The sequence below is a fragment of the Palaemon carinicauda genome, chromosome 18 (assembly GCF_036898095.1).
Source record: "Palaemon carinicauda isolate YSFRI2023 chromosome 18, ASM3689809v2, whole genome shotgun sequence".
Classification (NCBI taxonomy): Eukaryota; Metazoa; Arthropoda; class Malacostraca; order Decapoda; family Palaemonidae; genus Palaemon; species Palaemon carinicauda.
Window position 1 is genome coordinate 36,165,114 of NC_090742.1, and position 22,500 is coordinate 36,187,613.

Consider the following 22,500-nt stretch of genomic DNA (forward strand, 5'->3'; position numbering starts at 1 on the left):
CTTTTAGTGACAGAACCACTCCGAATATTTCTTGGGCCACCTTAATTCAACTTTTCTTTGTAAATTACCCACTAAAATTTTCAGTTTTTATTGTAGGAAATAAACCAAATGGGATTTTCTTGAACGTGATCGCACTGAAAAGCAGTTTTGTTTCCTGAGAAAGCTTGAGAATTCGAAAGAAAAATCTTTAGAATAATATAAGGACGAATCTTTATGGAAGACGAGAAGAAAGACAAAATCTTCTCCCCTTTAGAAAACAAAGTAAACCAAAGACGATGCAAATTTCCGTTTGTCGACCAGCCTCTCTCTCTCTCTCTCTCTCTCTCTCTCTCTCTCTCTCTCTCTCTCTCTCCTCTCTCTCTCTCTCTCTCTCTCTCTCCACAAAAACCAAGGGACACCTTTCCTTATATACCCTGAAACAGCGGTGACAGTTCTGTTGGCTCACATATTATAATACTGAATAAAATCTGATGAAAAATCATTGCAAATATTATTCCTATGACTTGGAAGACTGCATCCTCATCAAATGAAAGAAGACAAGTTTTCCTTTTTTTTTAATATTTGGAATAAGATATTGGGTTTCTAAAAGTTGCTGATTGAGTATTAATAATTCATATCGATAAATTTCTACATTATATACATTATTGATCTTTCAATTAAGAATATATTTATGCATAGGTATTATATATGTAGGTATATGTTTTATATATATATGTGTGTATACCGTATATACATATACAGTATATCTACATTTATAAACAAATAATCTACCAATTTTTATTTTTTTTAAGAGAGAGAGAGAGAGAGAGAGAGAGAGAGAGAGAGAGAGAGAGAGAGAGAGAGAGAGAGAGAGAGAGAGAGAGAGAGAGAGAAATTAATGTCTGTGTTATTCTAAAATCAAAGAAGTCTCAGTAATGATGCTACACTGATTTTCATTTGATGGAGTTCTAGATTAATTTACATTTTTTCAACCAAAAGTTAGCATATCGGATTACTGGCGCTTTTACACAGATCAAAATTACCTTTGAGTTATCTAATGAATAAAATTTTTTTAAAGTTTTAATCATATTCAAAAGCTCATGATAGAGACGACTGGCCGAAATCTAACCGAGGCCCTTTGCTTCAATAGGTGTAGGAGATGAAGATGATGATGATGATGATGATGATGATGATGATAAAGATGATGATATATATATATATATATATATATATATATATATATATATATATATATATATATATATATAATGTATATGGATATATATATATATATATATATATATATATATATATATATATGTGTGTGTGTGTGTGTGTGTGTGTGTAGACAAGAACATGGAGCTGTAATGACCTCAAAATGGTATGTTCAGAGTGATATGCGAGTTTACAGATCCCTTTATTTTGCTACGCTTCGCTTTTCCTTTCCAGATCCTTATTTTTCATAATCACCCATTATCTTACATTCCATATATCTTTCCCCGTTATGTACGACGCTCTTTTATCGTTTGGCTTTTCCTAAGGAAGTAATTCTTCTTGATCATTCCCGGTCGCATTCTTCTTTCTTCTTCCTCATTTTCCTACTTAAAAAGATGAAAATGAAAGGCCCCAAAGGGAGCGTATAAGGGCTCTCGTGGTTAATTTAGGTTACAAACATTCAGTTTAAAAAGATATCTGCTAAATGGAACTGTTTTATTGATTTGAAAATGCTCATTCAAATTCTTCTACTGTGCTTTGGAAAATATAAAGTCAATTCTAGGTATTGAAACAAATGAAAAACTAAAAACAAATATAAAATATAAGGAAATATGTGAAAATGCGTCCCAAAAATAAACCATTAAGACGATCTAAGATATGAGCCAATTTTATAAAACCCTTACACAATAGGTCTACCATGAAAAAAAATGCTTGATCAGCTTGATTTTACAGATGACGTACCCTTATATGGAACTTTCTTTAAACTAAGACTTTTCTTCTTCACTTTTGTTGACAATTCGTTCATCGATTGAGCTTAAGAGACATATTGCTTCGAGGTCTAAAACAGTGGAGGAAACGGAAGCCATTAAAAGATCACAAGAGCACCAACAACCCTTTTACTAACGGCAATAACTTTATTGATATCAATCAAACGTTTCCAAAGCAATGCCCTGGAAAATTAAAACGACTTTTGAAATTTTTCCCTTTATATTTTAAGGGTGATTGTGGAGTTCTTAGAAGGAAAAAAACATACTATATCACTAAGCAAAATGACGCCTGTATTCAATAGACGAAGAGTTCAGTTGAAAAAGAAAGCTACAGATACTAAAATAAATAAATCGCATTTTACAGCTAATAGAATCCTGCCCAATTTAGCACCGAAATCCGTGATGTTACAAAAACTATCAAAATCAGTGGCGTGTCATTTAGTCTACACATTTACATAAGAATAAAAATATACGGGGATATTTACAAAGACTGGAATCGAAACAACCTCCATGGCCTCTCCGATAACAAGCCAAAACTGAAGATATTAGCACCTTTGCAAAGAATATTTCCCCCAGTATATACAGACATCCCATCTCCTCTGTTGCTGCTTCGCAGGCACGAAATATTTTGCTTTAAAAAGCGCGGCCCCTTCATCTAATTCCCCTTTCCTTCCCTTCCGTCTTCCCTCGCATCCCCTCTTCTTGACCACACTCTGTGAAGGGGAGAAGTCGTTAGCAAAGATTCCGCATTCTGGGACCGAGAGCTCCAGACGTTATTTTGTGATTGACAAAGGAGACACTTTCTTCCGCAATCTCAGCATCGTCAGCCATGCATTACGAAGGAAATCTTGAGTCTTGGTGGGAAATTTTTTTCACATATCCTCTATATAATAAAGAGCGAGTGGCTGGATACACACACACACACAGACACACACACACACACACACACACACATATATATATATATATATATATATATATATGGGCTGTTACTGTATGGACATAGGTAACAGTATGGTAATGAAACAATCTCCAATAGATTTAGTAGATTTGAGAACAAAACCCTTAGAAGGATATTGGGAGTTGAATGGCAGGACAGGATTAGGAATGAAACTATAAGAGATCACTCAAAAGCCATATGTGGATGAGATCATGATGAGAGGTAGATGAAGATGGTTTGGGCATGCTCTTCGCACTCCCCAAGAGAGATTAGTTCACCAAACGTTCAGCTGGGCTCCACAAGGGACTAGAAGAGTTGGAAGACCCAGGCCTACATGGCTGAGGACTATGAAGCGCGAAGTAAGAGATGATGAATGGAGAAGTATTGAATTAAAAACTCAAGATAGAGAAGACTGGCGAAATCAAGCCGAGGCCCATTGCGTCAATATATATGTTCCATATATATATATATATATATATATATATATATATATATTCATTCATGCTAAACACTCCACGTCACTTGGGTAGAGAGAGAGAGAGAGAGAGAGAGAGAGAGAGAGAGAGAGAGAGAGTAGTCATACCCAAGTGAGGAGGGTGCATGTGCTTGCCTATCTATCTAAATATTTAGACGTAATTTTTGACGGGTTGCGTACACTAGTATTTTATAATAACATTACCAGAAACAACAACAACGCTAACAAGAGCGGGCACTTGGTAGAGTGCATACCTTCATCACAGCCACTTTTGTCACCAAGAAAACTAATCATCTCGTGGGTATTTGATCCCAAAACACATCTGTCACCTAAATTTGTCATTATGGCCTAAAACCTTTCATTTTCATGCACTTTCTACAAGTTCATTGACCCCAACTGCTAACAAGGATATTGGTGGCCAATATGGTAACCGCCCCGACTGGTGAACGCCAGACTGAGGTTCGAGTCCCACTCAAACTCATCATTTTCCTTGGTGGCTGCAACCTCACCATCCTTGTGAGCTAAGGATGGAGGGTTTGGGGTAGCCTATAGGTTTATCTGCTGAGTAAACAGCAGCCATTGCCTGGCCCTCCTTAGTCCTAGCTTGGGTGGAGAGGGTGCTTGAGCGCTGACCATATGAATATAAGGTCAGTCTCTAGGGCATTGTCCTCCTCGATAAGATAATGTCACTTTCCCTTGCCTCTTCCATTCATGAGTGGCCTTTAAACCTTTAATGGTAATGACATCACTATATCCCGTTGTATATCACATGATAGGCATTTGAATTATGCTCATTTTGGCACTAGTTTCATGCAAAGCAGATAATACTTGTGCGAATAAAAAAAAAACAGATATACAGTCATTAGTTTATTTATCCTTTCTTATTAATTAATACGCTATTTATTGTAATGAGAAAAGGAAATTACATTATTTGTCACTTTTGCTACACTGGTACCATAATTGTATTTGATAAGTCCTTAGACAGGGGACCACAAAAGCATGCCACACAATACTATTTTTGCAACACCGCTGATCTATTGATTAGTAAACAATGGTAGGCTTGATCAATATCTTGTTGGGTGAAATATGTCATCAAAAGATGATCATATAAATTCCTGAGATGATCTTAGGGTTCAAGGTCATATGGGAATGGATCTACCCAGTAGAGAAACTATTAAGCTATCTAAAAATAGTTCGTTAATATACTTATTCAATAGCCAATTAATTCATTGGAATATTTATTGAATTGTCAATTTATTCGTTATTAAAACCATTAATCATCAATTAATTCATTGATACAACCCTTAATTATCAATTAATTCGTTAATAAAATCCTCAATTATCAATCAATGCGTTAACATGTCGGTTTTATCAAATAGTTCATTAATATATTTACTAATAAATTCATTAATTCGTTTACACATTCATTTATTTACCAATATATTGGTTAACATACTTATCTATTTACCTATTATCTCTTCAATAAAATTAGCCTATTCAAGCAGATAACGATATGAGCCTGTTCCTTGTACCGGGTGAGGCCCATCTCAAACCAGCCATAGTATAGAACAGCGTTTATATTACATATCAGTATTCTATGTACAATTTCAGAGGAAATTAGATAATCAATAAGGTGTGTTTTAGAGGAAATGGAAATGGAAGAGTAAAGTCGTGCCCATAGCACTGTATTCGAAAGACGATGAATGAAAGTATATTGACAGAACCTTAACTGATATGCGCCTTCATTTCATTTAGAGTATCTCAAATGAAGAGCTAAGGAGAAGAAATTATCTTTATCTCTATCATCATTACTATCATTTCCATGATAATCATCAATAGTGTTATCAATCAGGAATCTATACATAATAAGTCCAGGAGACAATTTACTTTCCAAACAAACTTTGCAACAAATAAATTCGCTTATTTAGGAGTCAAAAATAGATAATTAATAAAAAATAATCAAATATGGTATAAAAATGATTCATGGTGTTGGAAATAACCTTCACCTAGGCTTTTAAAACACAGAAGTAACGGCATCTCATGACACAGAAAGGGGGACCGCTCTTCAGTTTTATAGCAACGGTAACGAGAGATGTCTGGAGGTGGATAGTGAGAAGAACAGGCATTTCCACAGGAATTTGATACTGAAGCATCGAAAAGGGAGTAACACGCACTACTTAATGACAAATCAATATGTGGAAATTCTACTAATTATGGTTGCTACGGGGATGAGTCAGGGAGATAACGCATATTCTTCCCTCCCGAAAAAATTGGGCAATGTTGCAAACATTAGGCTTTGATATGTATTTCAGATTTAGCTGCATAATTTATCGTAATTTGCAATAGAACGAAGTAGAAAGAATGGAGAAAATAAAGTTAAGATATCCAGTAAAGTTCGAATCACTTGCAAGCTTAAATAAGCTAAGTTCCGAGACCTTATTTTTTGTAATACACCTCTTGTCTCTGTCTACATATCTACTTACCCTCTTGCTTCTGCCTATGAATCTAGGGATCCTTTAAACAATTTGTTAAAAACTTTAGTCAAAAGGCTACATCTCTCTCTCTCTCTCTCTCTCTCTCTCTCTCTCTCTCTCTCTCTCTCTCTCTCTCAAAACTACACGCACACAAACACAGCTCGAAAACTAAAAGTTCCGAAATTTGAGTAAAAATCCGAATAAAGAGAACTCCCACAACACAAATAAAAAAACAGGGCTAAAAGGGGCTAATCTAGATAACTCCACACCCTCATTTTCCTGTCGGTTGCAGTCAACAATTATCGCATAATTACTTGTGTTTTGTCTCCATGCAGCTGCAACATAACTAAACGAATATAATGGATGACAGCCTTTGCCTTATGATATTCTGGTTGTTTTGCGAGGTTTAGCTGAACTCCTTAGTAGCTATACAATAAGATGAGTAAAATCAGCATTACAGAAATATTAATTGTTCTAGTTTAGTGCATAAACTGTATTATTTTATGAATAACAATTGCAGTAATGCAAAGACTATAATTGTTATGATTAGTAAAATATTTGTGTTAAGGCAAGAAAAATAATTGCAACCCAATAAAGTAACTCTATCATCATAAAACATATTATGAGTATTATTATAAGAGCAAGAAAAATAACATTGAAATGGGAATACTTAAAACTTTGCTATAACATTGCCGGTATTTATATGAACTGTAGCATTGCATGAATAATATTTGTAATGCATAGCATTCCAAGATCCATTACTGCAATCTGCATAGAAAGTAATTCTGAAGATGCAAAACCATTACTTGTAGTATGGTAAGGACAATAATTTTAGTTATACAGCTACAATGACTGCAGTTTGACATGAACAGCCTTTGTAGTAATGCAAAATCAATAAACTTCAGTATTGGGTGAACAATAAATAGTTCACAATCATATCAGTTTTGTTTATACATTACAAGGCTTGGATAAGTTATTTCTCATAAGAAAAAGAAAATTCTAAATTTTTCATAATAAATAATATATTTCACCTTACGCACATAATTGAGTCATGTGAACTATACTTTCTCAAAAATATGTAAATTATCTGGAAAAAAATATCACATATGAGTTTACTAAATTTATTTTATGAGTATATAAATGTGGGTATGTGTATGTTTATATATATATATATATATATATATATATATATATATATATATATATATACATACATATATATATACATATATATATATATATATATATATATATATATATATATATAAATATATATATAAAAATTATATATATACATATATATAAACACACAAACATTTATATATATAAAACTTTCTTTCTTTATAATTTATATTAGTATTACGCTACTTAACTAAAACGGGCAAGAGAGAATTTTGTGTTATATAGGTAGAGATCTGAGGAAGAATATTGAAGGTGGGGGGGGGGGGGTGAGGGAAGAAGAGGCAAAGAATAGTGATAGATGGAGAAAGTCGACTCGAGCGGCCGACCCTCCTATATAGTTGGGCTATTAAGGTCGAAAGAAAAAGGATTAAGAGATCTGAAACCGTGCTGTTTAAAGAATATTTACAAACTTTGCTTGATAACTTTACGTGTATAGTTACTGGACCTAAACAAAGTACTTTATCAAATCACTGACTCAGTATCAACAACTATAATAATAATAATAATCATAACAATATCAAGGTGGAGAAAGATTACCGTCGATGGATAACATAAGGAGCAAAAGCAATCGGTTATAACAATAATAATAATAATAATAATAATAATAATAATAATAATAATAATAATAATAATAAGCTCTGTATACCCCGCAATGAAGGAGGAAAAGAACTCATCAGTACAGAAGACTGTGTCAACATCGAAAGTAGAAGACTGGGACAGTGCCTTAAGACCAGTGAAGGGAAGAAAACTTGATAAAGGAGGATAAAGACCCATAAGTATATAAAGAGGGAACAGAGGAAAAAGACTAGAATGGAAACGAAAACCAAGGAAACACCGCAGTGGCTACATAGATGAGAACTTGAGCAGAAAACTGAAGGGATGATAATGGCACCTAATGATCAGGCCTCAAGAAAAGGATTTATTCAACGAGCAATAGACGGAACTAACAAAGTGCAGGAAAAGTATGGCATAAGAAGAAACCACTAACCACAGAGCCAGTGAATGTTGAGCACTTGCTCAAAATCAATACAAGAAACGACATGATAAATTGGTTAAAGCTCTCAATTGGAGCTTAAGTAGAAAATATGAAATCCAACGCAGCAACAAATGGTACAGACATCAACCACAAGCTGTGGTACAAAATGATCAGGCTAAACTACTCTGGGACATACAGTATAAGGATGGACAGGGTGATATAAGCATATCAACCAAATGTCATTCTGGTCGACAAGACAAGGAAAAAGTATCACTCATAAAAACAGAAAAGTACCAGGACTTACGAACTGAATTGAGAAAATATGGGGAACCATACCTAAGTCATTTAAAAGGAATCTTGAGAAGGTATGAGCCGATATAGCCCCAGGACTTGTGCAGAAGTGCGTGCTACTTGAAACAGCCCATATAATGGGAAAAGTGTTGGATTCCTAAGGAAGCTGGATGTAACCCGGAACCCCACACTATGAACCACCAGTCTCTGCAGACTGTTATTAACAAATAATAATAATAATAATAATAATAATAATAATAATAATAATAGTAATAATAATAATAATAATAATAATAATAATAAAGAGGACCAAATTAAAAGATTTCTTCTCTGCAGGCAAAACTAAATGAGTGAAAATCAGGGAATATGAAGAAAAAGTCATAAAAATGCTAACAATCGTAACCTCAAAGTACAAAGTAAACTTTTAATAGAGCAAAGGACATGAAACAACGGTGAAAAAAGAATAAAAAAAAAAATAAAAAAAAACAGAAAGAGCTGAGGGTGGAGAAACCTTACAAGAGTCAATCAAAAATTAAAAAATGCAATTTTAGAAACGACAACGGGACAAATTACTTTCATTAGAGTTAATTAACCCAACATTTTCTATCAAGGCTCCTGCGAGAGTTGCACGTTATGTTTCCCTAACAATAGCTGTCAGTTACTTCATTTCGAATTTTCTTTTTCGTCCGTCGGTCAGACTCATTACCTCGAATGAGTAAGAAAACCACCGAAGTTGTCACTTTTCACGCGTAATTATTATTTTTCTAAAAGCAATTTCCCTCGGATTAGCTACGTGAGAATTGTGAACCCGATTTTCCCCTCCAAGCTTTTTGTTAAAAGAATGCTCCCAGTTTTTTTATTTAGCAATGAAATATTAAAATAATTCAAGTGTGTTTACACACTGTATTAGTGCATACTTCCTTATTCGCATACAGTACACACACACACACACACACACACACACACACATATATATATATATATATATATATATATATACGCACATAATATATATATATATATATATATATATATATATATATATATATATATATCTATGTGTGTGTGTCTGTGTGTATAAATGGTTACATCACATTATGATCTATCCCCAATCTCTTAAGTGAGAGGCATCTACCAATCATTTCTTTTGTTGCTTGACTGGTAGAAATCAGACCAAAGAAATGAACGTCATTCAGGAGCGAGTTTTACCTAACCTGAAAAACCAGGTTTCGATCACGATGTAAGGCATTTATCTAATTCTATTTCACACGTAACAAGACAGTGGAAGACCATGGTATAGAGGCTATGGCACTTCCCAAGACTAGAGAACTTTGGTTTGATTTTGAAGTATCCTTCTCAATGAAGAGTTGCTTACCAGGCCAGAGGAGAATGTGGAAAGAACAGGATATACTATTCGGTGCGTATGTGTGTGTAAGCAAAGGAAAAATTAACAGTAACCAGAGAGGTATTCAATGTAGTTATATCTTAACAGTCAAAGGACCCTATAACTCCCTAAAAGAAGTATCTCAACGGGTGGCTGATGCCTTGGACAACCTACTATCGAAGTAGATAGCAACTCATGTAGCGATAGGAATTTAAAAAGTTAAAAAGAAAGCAAAGAGCTGGAATCCTTTACGATGTACTGAACTACGAACACAACTAGATGACTTACGAGTCAGCAGCGGAGTAAAAACCCTATTTAAAGGAACTTGGTAAGAACAATGAAAGTTTTACGATCTGGAACACATTAAGGAGTGCATCGAATAAGCTTGAGACAGACAGAAGAGTCGGATGCCCTCAAATACCTTATAAAACAGTTGTGACAAGAAGGAACGCCATTTTTTCATAGGATATGAGATGAAGAAATGAGGCGAGTTTCAAGTGATGTCAATTATCACATAATCGGTTCAATATAATTAACACCAAACAGTACATACAAAGTGAACACATGGTCATCTACAAATAACATACTGCTGCAGATACATAAGGAGAGAATAACTTAATTTACATCTTATTTACATCAATGATTATTCCTGATACGGACAGTGATAGTATTAATATACTTATCACAGCATAACCTAATATGGAAAATGAAATCAAATTATTCATTCGACTTCCAGTCCCCCTATATGGTACACTACATAAGTAAAGCCAAATGATTTGTAAAACAAAACAAAATGACAACTAGTTGAGCTAAGTGGAAGGAGCATTTCAATAACACAAACACATACAGAGAGAGAGAGAGAGAGAGAGAGAGAGAGAGAGAGAGAGAGAGAGAGAGAGAGAGAGAGAGTCTTTATAATTATCCTTGAGAGAACTCGGTTGTGAAATTAGGTTGATCTTTCGATGCTCAGTGACACAAGTGACAGTCTTTTGAGAAAGAGCTGCAGGAATTAATCTTAAGGAGATTAATCAAAGATGTATGGAGACGAAGATTTGAATGGAGCCAATTTCGTTTGAAGGTCTTCCAATGGGGTCAACGTTCTCTTTGACTGCGCAACAACCTGGAATCTTCCATTTGAAAAAATAAAGAATTTTAAGTAACTTTCTTACCTTAGAATGGTGGTTAACGAACGGAACAAAATGGATCATTCCCTATATTTTAAATTTTAGACGTGGAAAGTATAAAATTCTTATACTCAATATCACTAGCGTGAAAAGTCGTCAATATTTAAAACTTTTACGGAACTAAATTTAAGCATGTCGAAATAACAGGAAAAGAAAAAATATGGAACAGAAATAACAAGTAGACGTAGAAGGAACATGCATATACAGCAAAATAAAGTCAGAATATAGGAGAGTTTGTTATGAAAAATGAAACTGCTGTGCGGCATAATACTGAGAATCATTAATGTCTATGTTATTGATGTTCTTTAGTTTGTTAGCGATTATTAAAAATTGTCTATGAGGTGTGATTTTTTATGCCAGGGTTTCCCTCCAGGTCTAGACAATCAAAATTTTTGCACAATACCTAGACATTGCACAAAAACTTTCATTGTCTAGGGAGCATATTAGAGGATTTCTTTCATAATATAGACGCAAAATCTTGGTTAGAATATGTACATCATGGTGCCATATTTGATGGTAAAGTAGGATAAGTAACCATAACAGTTTCATGTGTGATGTTTAAAGATGATAAAAGAAGAAGAGCGACATATATCGAATGAAAACTTTTAATTCCTTAGAAAAAATGAATATTGGGGAAATTAGTATAAAAACGAAATTGGAAATCAAAAGAGTAGGATGGTGAATATTAACATTACTAGTTAAGACAGAAATGACAGGCTTTAATAAGAATAGTTTAGTAAGCAATAAGGTAAATCACAAATTAAATATTTCACGTACTGCAACAGGAGCTAAAAATCCATGCATTATGTACTATCAGTCTTTAAGAGGCAAAACTTGGAATGAGCAAAAGTATTTTTGGGCTCAAGCTCCTTTATGGACAGGAAGCGTGTAGCTGTTGAATGTAAATTAAAGAGAAATTATTCAAGTTGGTATAAGTATCTGCCAGTTCAAACTCAAGAACAGAGATAACAAGGACGTCATAAAATTGTGAAAATATTAAATAATACGACGATATGGTGCAATGATTGGCATAACTGACGAGATGGATAGATGCTTCCCAGTAATTTGGTAACAGAGAAATATAGATGAGAGGTTAGTGGAAATTATGTCTCAAGAAAAATGCATGAGACCCATGGGAAGCGAGTCTTTAAAATAATAAAGTCCAAATGAGAAGACCTTTAGAAAGAAAAGCCAACGAAAATGTAAATGACGTTATCTATTTAATCCTTGTAGGTGTGTGAACCCTCAGGTAGGCTATGGACGTATGTCACAGAGGGATTATGGGGAAAATGCTTGTTTCGTTAACCTCTTACACCAACACATTACAAGATAAATGTCCTGACAACATTGAAAGTGAATAGTTTGCTAATGAACACTATTATATTCTACAATGACATAACATGCACGCATGCACAAACACACATATATACCAATATATTTTATATATATATATATATATATATATATATATATATATATATACATGTATATATAAAATACATATACTATATATATATATATATATATATATATATATATGTAATATATATACATATATATATATATATATATATATATATATATATATAATTTAGAGAGAGAGAGAGAGAGAGAGAGAGAGAGAGAGAGAGAGAGAGAGAGAGAGAGAGAGAGAGAGAGAGAGAGAGAGAGAGAGAGAGAGAGAGATCAAACTGCTTGTAATTAGAATACCAGATTTTTGCAACGCAAAATCACTCGCTCGCTATAAAGAACGGTCAGAGCGGTTAAGTGAATGTGCATAGGGCTGCATGTTATCAAATTGAACGGTTTTTTCCTCATGTGAATTTTTAAGAAAATAAACATACCGGTCACAGTAATAGGAATTTATGTAAATATTGTATGTATGTATGTATGTATGTATGTATGTATACAGTATATATATATATATATATATATATATATATATATATATATATATATATATATATATATACATATATATAATTATATTACATGCTTATGTATATTACTGACAAATTATGTCTTTCTCCCTAACATTTGATAAATAATTTTGTCCAATAAATTTGCTTTATCTTAATGTTTTGAATTCCCATTGTCAACAACAGAAAATGTCCACAATCGATTCTATTTCTAAGAATAGTTTTTTTACAGTCTAACAGCACATTAAACCATAACCAGTTCGTTGATGACAATGAATGCATTAATTTTCGGGTAATTTATTAAATAATTTTAAAAAAATTTCTTTAGTGACCAAATAGTCTACAAATGAAAAAGGAGCAAATATTAGCTAATCTAGATGAATAAAAATTATGTTAAATTACGTTAAAATACACAAAACCAGGACTTGCAAAGCACCTGAATGAATGAAATATCACATGAGGTGGGGCTGAGGATAAATAGAAGAAAAACAGAGATGGTGAGAACGGAATATGCAATGGAAGAAGAAATATCACTGGAAGGAGAAAGGATTGATGAGGTGGAATCATTTAAATATTTACGAACTAGAGTCTCTAATACAGAATCTTTAGAATTTTAGTTCAATGAAAGATTGAAAAAAAAGCCAATCAGAAAATGGATAGGTTAAGTAAAATTTGGAAATCAAATCGCCTGAAATTACACATAAAAATCAGGCTATATATCAGTTTAGTGAGATCGGTGTTACTCTATGGTCATGAGTCGTGGTAATGATAATGAAACAATATCCAGCAGATTTTGTAGATTTGAGAACAAAACCCTTAAAAGGATATTGGGAGTTAAATGGTAGGACACGATTAGAAAGGAAACTATAAGAGATTACTCGAGTGCCATATTTGGATGAGATCATGGTGAGGGGTACATGGAGATGGTTTGGGCATGCTTTTCGCACTCCCCAAGAGAGATTAATTCACCAAACTTTTAACTGGGCTCCACAAGGCACTAGAAGAGTTGGAAGTCCCAGACCTACATGGATGAGGGCAATGAAGCGTGAAGTAGATGATAATGAACGGAAAAGTATTGATTTAAAAGCTCAAGATAGAGACGCCTGACGAAATCTAACCGAAGCCCTTTGCGTCAATAGGCGTAGGAAGAGATGATGATGACACAAAACCTAAACAAATGTCCACCAAACGCATATACACCTTAACAGAAATTGAGAACCAGTTTTTCAAAATATTGAAATCACAAGAATAAGGGTCTTTAAAATTAAAGGAAATCTGCTCTTATAGAATAAGGGTCTTTAAAATTAAAGGATATCTGCTCTTATATGTTAATTTTTTTTCTTCCTAGGGCTTTATCCTCATTTGTTCAGCCTCAAAAAATCTAAAAACATTAACACCTGTTATTTATGCCATATTATGTAAAATCTATTCAATATAAACAAATTATACACTTACGGTTTTATGTACACACTACAGTTTTTAGAGAGAGAGAGAGAGAGAGAGAGAGAGAGAGAGAGAGAGAGAGAGAGAGAGAGGGGGGGGGGGGGGTACTCGAATTCCTAGTCATTTGGTTAAGTACACTTAAATTCCCAAAACATCTTAATCTTTCAATATTCAATAAATTCATTGTCAATTATTATTTGGGGATTTGGATCAGAAAAGATCACATTATATGACATGTGTTCGAGGTCATCTTGTCCCACGGCTTAAAAAACCTTCAGCCTATCAATTGAAATATTATCACTCATTTTTGATAATCTATTTCCCATAAGATTACTTTCAGTATTTTTTAACATACTTAAATATAAAATACTGAATACTATATCTGGAATGGAAAGGTTATTTTACTAATTATATCGATAATTTCCCAGGTTTAATATGGGCAATTTCTATCAATTGCACATCACTTTTGATACAGATTTATATATTTTTCATCTAAATTTCAAGCTTTTGTTTGTATGAATGAATTTTGAAAGTTGCACTCGCCTCAAACCAAGAAAGGCATATTTTGTATGTAAGGACAGTAAAAATTATTTATTTCTGGTGACTTCTTCGGTCTAAAAAACCTAAATTGATAATGAATTTCCTCTACAACAAAGGTTGATATAAAGACTCTTAAACAATGACCTTATTTTAATTTATGTTCGATAAATTGTTTTCTTTTAGGAAATACAGTTATTGTTAATATATTTGATATTCTTTAGAAAAAACCATTCCTCGTCAAACACTTTCTCATCAAATAAGTTGTCGTAAGTAAACTAAAGCCTGGTTATGGATAATTATGCAAGCTCTAGAGAAAAAATATGTCCCTATTACAGCTCCTAAACACAGCAATATTCTTAATAACCTCATAAAAATAATGGAAAACGACTTACCAAAGCTGTTACTTCATGAAAACGTAACTAAAACTAAAAATATAAGTTTTCTTTGTAGCTAAAATTATTCCCTATTATACATTCTAAATTAAGCATTATTCACTAAATTTTACGACCATGGCACTTGGGATAAATAGTGCTATTTATCTAGACTCTTAGTTAACAAAATACCAAAGGTAATATAATTACTACCAAAACTGCATGGATATATATATACATATATATATATATATATATATATATATATATATATATATATATATATATACATATACATGTGTGTGTATATATATATATATTTATATATATTTATATATGAATATATATATACATATATATATATTTATATAATAGAAATATATGGATATGTATATATATATAATGTATATATATATATATATATATAATGTATATATATATATATATATAAATATATATATATATATATATATATTATATATATATAATATATATATATATATATATATATACATGTGTATGTATTATGTATATGTGCATATATGCAGTACTCATATGTATACGTATATATATGTATATATATGTATACGTATACGTATATACATATACATCCATATATATATATATATGTATATGTGTATGTATATATATATATATATATATATATATATATATATATATACATATATATATATATATAAAAGTATATGTATATGTATATATATCTATATCTATATACAAATACATATACACACACACACATATATATATATATATATATATATATATATATAACTTCATTTAAACAAGTTCATTAATAATTGAAGATAATTTCGTTTTAATTTGTCGTTGTCCAGTTTGGTGTAAATCTGTCTCAGCACCGGACCTAAACTAGTCACCACTTGTAAAAGTATTTGAGAATGATTTCCTCACGAAGTTAGCGGCCATTTTTTTTTCTTTTCTTTTTTTTTTAGCCATGTACGGTTCACTTTAGGCTCCTGAAGATTGTTTTAAGCATGCAAATACTTATTTACTTCCATGAGGTTATCAGTTACCGAATGACGGTCATGAAAGCTTGTGTGTCTATGGCGACTGACTAATTAGATCAACCATCAATGCACTGCCTAAACCAAAAGTTCCTCAGCTTCGTTGATCATGGCACAACCAGTATACCGAGCATGGGACTATACATAGAAATACGGATATTAATGAAGTTTCATTAACCTTTTTTAAATTCATAGTAAACAAACTTTTCTATTGAACGTTTTGTTAATTTTTGGCATAAAGTGCTCCCTCAATTGTTTACAATCTTTAGATAATTCCCAATGGAATTCACAAGGTTTGTTTTCGTTCATAAACAGAAAAATTAAGTAATCCTGCTCAGAGGTAAAATCTAAAATATTCTTGGTCCTACAGAAAACTATTAAAAAACAAAAATTCCAGTCATAGTCGTTGCTAACTATATATAAATTCCCAGTTTGGTCAAACAAGACCTCTACCGTCGATTGCAAGTCTTAAATCAAGTGCCGGAATATTGCTAACCCCAAAACTTCTTTCTCAACGTTAGTAAATTTGATATCAAACTCCCAATTCATACTTAGCGTGTCAATCGAACTCTAACTCCCATCTATGTCAAAATTTGGTTTATTTCGGAAAGGTCTCTTTAGCTGAACCTTCAATTTGTATACTTACTAAAGCCAGTAAAGAGAGAGAGAGAGAGAGAGAGAGAGAGAGAGAGAGAGAGAGAGAGAGAGAGAGAGAGAGAGAGAGAGTCCCGGGCCTGAACGTCAGCAAGTGTATATTTGGAGCTCATACAATAAAGATGCACTTGCACATGGCATTTTTATGTACGAGATTCTTAATGCCTCATTAAATATGGAGCATTTATCTCCCGCTATAATACTTGAATTATTTCTCTAGCCAAACCTTTTTTTAACGTAGAAATTTCGAAGACCAGATGACTGGACCAATAGTTAAAGACACTTAAAAGCCCCTTTTTAAGAAAGATGAGAAGTTTTCATAATTGTCTCGTATAATGTTAAATTTCATAAAATATTATAATAATTGTCTCGTATAATGTTAAATTTCATAAAATATTATAATAAGTAAATTTTCATTGTTGTCCATTGATTTTCAGAGGGATTTGAGTTGTAGTAATCTTATCTTATATGAGAGAGAGAGAGAGAGAGAGAGAGAGAGAGAGAGAGAGAGAGAGAGAGAGAGAGAGAGAGAGAGAGAGAGAGAAGTTTACCTAACGTTGCGTGGACAAGTTATATTTATTTTCATTTCTTTTCTTAACAGAGATATATATTCATTTCATTTTTCTATTTTTTTCTTACAATAGACGAGGCGCGGGACTCTGCGTTCGAGCAAGCCTGCATAATCAGGCCTCCATCTCAATAACACCTAATTTCCATTCATGACGTGCAGGAAAAATGGCAAGGGAAATTACATACAAGACATAAAATAACATGAGAAGAGACAAAAGCAAGACAAAAGAATAAATCTGGACGAATAAATGAAGGAAGATAAAACTGTAGCAGTTTAACTCACGATTGCAAATTGCAATTACAAAACTTGAAGAAAGCTAAGAACCAAGATTAGATACATAAATTGAAAGACAATAAATAAGTGGAATCAATAAAAGGAGAAAATAATCTTTATGGCTTATTAATTACTTTTCGTAAGTAATGTGCTTTTCTAGAATGTTGAGAAGGTGAGATCAGAGACTGAGGAAAGAAAAGTCGAATGAAAGGAAAAAGAGAATATCCTTATTGCTTCGCCTAATACTATCATTACTATCAACAATGCAATATAATGCTGAAAGATAACCAAACAAAAAAAATGTGAAAATGGGAAAAAATAGAATATTAGGTAAAAGCCAGAACTATAAAGAATGATGTGGGAGTGAAATAAAATAAAGGGAACTTTCCCTGTTTATCTTATTGCTTTTGCCATTGTTATGCATTGCTCCTTTGTGCTCACACAGTCACAGGTACAGTATCTCTAGGCTGCATTGGAACAGTTGCCAATTACTCCCTTTGTAGGAGGCGAATATCATGTTCGGCAAATGTTATCAGAGAGAGAGAGAGAGAGAGAGAGAGAGAGAGAGAGAGAGAGAGAGAGAGAGAGTGAAAGAGATTTAAACAATTTCGATAATAATTCTGTTAATCTCAGACTTCATATACAAGGAACACTTAGATTTGACACTAGACCTTGTCAGTAATGTAAAATTGGAACGCATTCAATCGCACTAACGTAAATGCCTGTTCTAAATATGAAACATTCCCCATAAATTTACATTTACGTCTGCTTACAGGTAATAAGGTTTAATGATATTAGTTTCCACTTTCGGAAGATTATTAGAAATAAATACTTTCTGCAAAGAGTAGTTAATTAATCTTCATTGATCTCACGAGAGGTATCTTATCCCCTTCACCTTGAAGGTCAAAAAGCCTTATATATATATATATATATATATATATATATATATATATATATATATATATATATATATATATATGTGTGTGTGTGTGTGTCTGTGTGTGTATATATACATATATATATGTGTGTGTATATATATGTATATATATATGTATATATATATATATATATATATATATATATATTTATATATATATATATATATATATATATATATATATATAAATAAGAATATTTATATATATACATATATATACATGTATATATATACGTATATATATATATATATATGTATATATATATATATATATTATATGATTATATAAATAAATATATACACAGGAACATGGAGCTGCAATGCCCTACTTTAAACAATTTATTACAATATTCGCCAAAAGGCTACGATCTCTCTCTCTCTCTCTCTCTCTCTCTCTCTCTCTCTCTCTCTCTCTCTCTCTCTCTCTCTCTCTCTCTCTCTCTCTCTCGAATATACACGCACACTAGCACAGGTCAAGAAGTAAAAGTTCCGCGATTTGAGTAAAAGAAAAAAAATAGAAATCCCACGACACAAATAAACAAACAGGGATAAAAGGGTTTAATTTAGACAACTCCCCACCCTCATTTTCCTGTCACTTGAAGTCAACAATTATCACATAATTACTTGCGTTTGTCTTCTCAAAGACTCAGCACAACTGGACGAATATAATGGATGACACTCTTTGCTTCTTTACTAACAGCAGCGTATTTACTTTATGTAATCCTAGTTGCTTTAGTCGTTATACAATGAGCTGAATAAAATTAGCATCGCAGGAATACGAAGTGTCATAATTTAGTGCATAAACTGTATTATTTTATGAATAACAGTTGCCGTAATGCAAAGACTATAATTGTTATGATTAGTACAATATTTGTGTTAGGGAACGAAAAATTATTACAATACAATAACAGTAACTCTATCATCATAAAATGCGATATGAGTAGTATTACAAGAGCAATAAATGTAATATTAAAATGGGAATTCTTAAAACTTTGCTATAACATTGCCGGTATTTGTATGAACTGTAGCATTGCATGAATAATATTTGTAGTAATGCATAGCATTGCCTTACTTGTCGTATGGCAAGAACAATACGGGTAATTTTGCAATACAATTAACTACGTTATCGCAAGAATATCTGTAATATTGGAAGGACTATAATTGAAGTTCTAAAGCGACAATGACTGTGGTTTGACATAAACTGCCTGTGTAGCACTGCAAAAAAAAAAAAAAAAAAAAAAAACTTCAGTATTGTATGAACAATAAATTAGTTCATAACCATGCCAATTTTGTATATGCCTGGCTTGAATATGTTATTCCTGGAGCTGGCTAGTCATGCAAATCCTGAAGCTTGCTTTATTCTGCCAGGCGAAAAACGACCGACATGGTGAGAGCACCTGGTTTTCAACAGAATCCTCCACTGATGCCACAGCTCCACAGAAACCCAACTTGCCTTCTTTCTCTAACCCTGCTCCACCTGCATGCACTGTCTGCTTTCTTTCTCTCTTTCTGTTTCTATATTTCTGAAATTGTATCCGGAATTCCATCTTTTGTTTCACACCGACAATCAGGTAAAATTCAAAGCGTATTTTCTATGTAAAGGTTTCATCCCATCCTTACCATGGCATATGAAATGGGTCCTCCCACAGCATGTGCCAGACAATGCTGCACCACATACATACTTTGATAGCACACTCTCACGTTAAATAAGAAAAATATATATAACAATTATGTAACAGGGAGAGTTCGATTTTAATGACGTGACCAGAGACCTATTAGGATAAGGATAAGAGTGTTAGCCGAGAGAAGTAGTGCCCTTGGGTTTCCGCAAAAAGATAGGTAAAAATTGAATGGAAATAATGAATTAAGGAAAGGGAAGGTTTACCCCTAAGCAAATGCAGTGTGAGAGGGTTTGTTGGGGGAGGGGTAGGGATGGGGTTTGAGTACTCTGTGCAGGGAGGACCATAAACAGTGACCAACAGCAGGTTAAGAGAATGAGTGGTGAAGGAAGCAGGAGCCTAGGCTGGTGTGAAGGGATAAAATACAAAAGTAAAAGAAAGTCTACGATGACACAAAAAAGTGAGCCCTGTGAGTGGTCGGTTGGAGTTACGTGAGTGGTGAGGATGATGAGGGAGGTATATGACATGGGGGGGGGGGGGGGGACCGAGGGAGGGGCTAGGGGGAAGGCGCAAAGGGGAAACATCATGAATAAAATGTGTTATAATGAATGAAAGGGATTGGGATATTAGTTATAAAAACAGTAATATAAATACAAGAGCGGGCAAGTGTTAGTACGCATAAGCAGAGAAAATTGGTGATAAATAGATGAAAAGAGAAACTGATAGTACGGGAGAGGGGTTGGAGAATCGGCCGGTGATCTGTGGAGAAGTGGTACCATTTGGGGAATCCATTTAAAACCAGGTGCCCTTCCCTATTAGTCGTGTCTCGCTGCATTGAGTACAGTCATACAAACCCTGAAGCCCACATGTCATGCAATTTCCGAAGTCTGGTAGTACTGCAATTCCTGAAGGCCACTAGTCATGCAATTCTTAAAGCCCACTAATCATGCAATTCCTGACGCCAAAAGCCCACTAGTCATGCAATTCCTGAAGCCCGTTAGTCATACAATTCCTGAAGCCCTCAAACCATCCAATTTCTAAAGTCTGCTAGTCCTGTGATTCCTGAAAGCCACTAGTCATGGAATTCCTTAAGCTCCTCAAGCCCATTAGTTATGCAATTCTTGAAGACCGCTAGACATCCAATTCCTGAAGCCTGAACCCCGCTAGTCATACAATTCCTGGAGCCCAAAGCCCACTAGTTATGCAATTCCTCAAGGGCACTAGTCATGAAATTCCTGAAGACCCTCCAGCCCACTAGTTATGTAATTCTTGAAGCCCCCTAGACATCCACTTCCTGAAGCCCGAAGCCTGATAGTCATACAATTCCTGAAGCCCAAAGCCCACTAGTCATGCAACTCCTGAGGCCCACTATTCATGGAATTCCTGAAGCCCACTATTCATACAATTCCTGAAGACTGCTAGTCATGCAATACCTGAAACCCACTAGTCATGCAATTCCTGAAGCCCACATCATGCAATTCCTGAAGCCCACTATTTATACAATTCCAAAAGTACATATGCCCACTAGTCATGCAATTCCTGAAGCCCCCTTGTCATGCCATTCCTGAAGCCCGCTCATCCTGCAATTCCTGAAGCCCGCTAATCCTGCAATTCCTGAAGCCTGCTAGTAACATAATTCCGAAAGTCCACTAGACACGCAATTCCAAAAGTCTGCAAGCCATGAAGCCCTCTAGTTAAGCAATTCCTGAAGCCCGCTAGTCATGTAATTCCTGAACCCCACGAGTCATACAATTCTTGAAGCCCACGAGTCATATAATTCTTGAAGCCCACTAGTCATGCAATTCCTGAAGGCCACTAGTCATGCAACTCCTGAAGCCCACTAGTCATACAATTCCAAAAGTACATAAACCCACTAGTCATTCATTTCCTGAAGCCCTCTAGTCATGCGATTTCTGAAGCCTGCTAGTCATATAATTCCATAAGTCTGTTACACATGCAATAACAAAAGTCTGGTAGTCATGAAGCCCTCTAGTTATGCAATCCCCTAAATCTAGTTCTGCAATTCCTGAAGCCTGCTAGTTATATAATCCCATAAGTCCGTAGACATGCAATTCCAAAAGTCCGCTAGTCATGAAGCCCTCTAGTTATGCTATCCCTTGAAGGCCGCTAGTACAATTCCTGAAGCCAGTTAGTTATGCAATTCCAAAATTCAGTCATGAAGCCCTCTAGTCCTGCAATTCCTGAAGCCTGCTAGTCATACAATTCCTTAAGACTGCTAGTAATGCAATTCATGAAGCAC